The following is a 1093-nucleotide window of genomic DNA, read 5'->3' as shown; positions in this document are numbered from 1 at the left end:
GGACCCAAATCACACCTAATAAAAAAATCTATAAAAATTCCCCGCATAAAGTAAGGCCACAATTGCTTATCAAAGTTAACAAATTTAGTCCAGTGATACCTTAGTCTACATTTTTTCATGCTCTGGCAGAGGCAAACTCTATGCCTGTTCTGGGAAGACGGAGCTTGCTGAGCTTCCTTGTGATTTCTCATGAAATAAAGAACCAGTCCGAGCTCTATTTTGCCAGCTGGGGAATTTTGCTGCCCGTCACCAGAGGACAAAGCAATTACAATTAGCCATTCATTTGATATCAAAATATGGTGTTAGTAATCTTAAAGCTTTTAATTACAATTCTGCCACCATCCTTGGTTTGGCAAATTAAATTCTAACATTTCTTTAAATATGGGATTGGACTTATTCCATGTCCTCCCTATTAGGATTAGGATGGTAGTTTCCTTAACCACCTATAGCCATTATGAAAAACCAACTCATAACTGGTACGGACGGCTATAGGTGTCGCGACTCACTAAAGAAAGTCGAACGGGAAATTCCACTCACAGCAAACTCCTAGGCCAAAAGGCTACACGCTTGTCAGATGTCAATAAATGAGTGATGCAGGAATTTCTGGCAGAATTGTATTGTTAAAATGTTTTTATTTGGAAAGTAAAGACTGTTACCCTGAGTGGATGCCATCCCTTGCCTTGGATTATAGCCAGGAGTAAATTTTGATTTTTTCCCCTCTAATCTAAAATTCTGAGAGATGATAGGTGTGACAAACTCATAAAACATTTTATAGTCAGTTACACCTTGCTATTATAAATAAACTACAAAAATCAGTCAGACTCACACATTCATCTTTTCTCATTAATCTGAACTCAATCTCTAGTCACTGGGAAGTCTACAACAAAACTAACTAAAGCTTACTAAACCTACTTATCCTAACTTAACTATAGCAATACTTGAATGTATATACACATAAGGGCTTGCAAGAAATGTTGAAAATACAGTAAATTATAGCATTTTCTTCACATACTAATAATATGGGCAGTAGAGAGGATGTGTACTCTTCCAGCAGGGAGAAAAAATGTCGGGAAAGAGAGGAAGCGATGAAACG

At 37.1% G+C, this 1093-nt stretch overlaps 1 long non-coding RNA gene across 1 annotated transcript in view; it reads right to left on the bottom strand.

The window, feature by feature from the left end:
• The window catches only part of LOC119591266, a 4753-nt gene that overhangs the window by 1547 nt on the left and 2113 nt on the right, over positions 1-1093 (bottom strand). The gene's annotated exons all lie outside the window — the stretch shown is intronic.

Source organism: Penaeus monodon, chromosome 28, assembly GCF_015228065.2.
Source record: "Penaeus monodon isolate SGIC_2016 chromosome 28, NSTDA_Pmon_1, whole genome shotgun sequence".
NCBI classification, from domain to species: Eukaryota; Metazoa; Arthropoda; class Malacostraca; order Decapoda; family Penaeidae; genus Penaeus; species Penaeus monodon.
The sequence above is the reverse complement of the archived record's forward strand: the minus strand, read 5'-3'. Positions and strand labels throughout refer to the sequence as shown.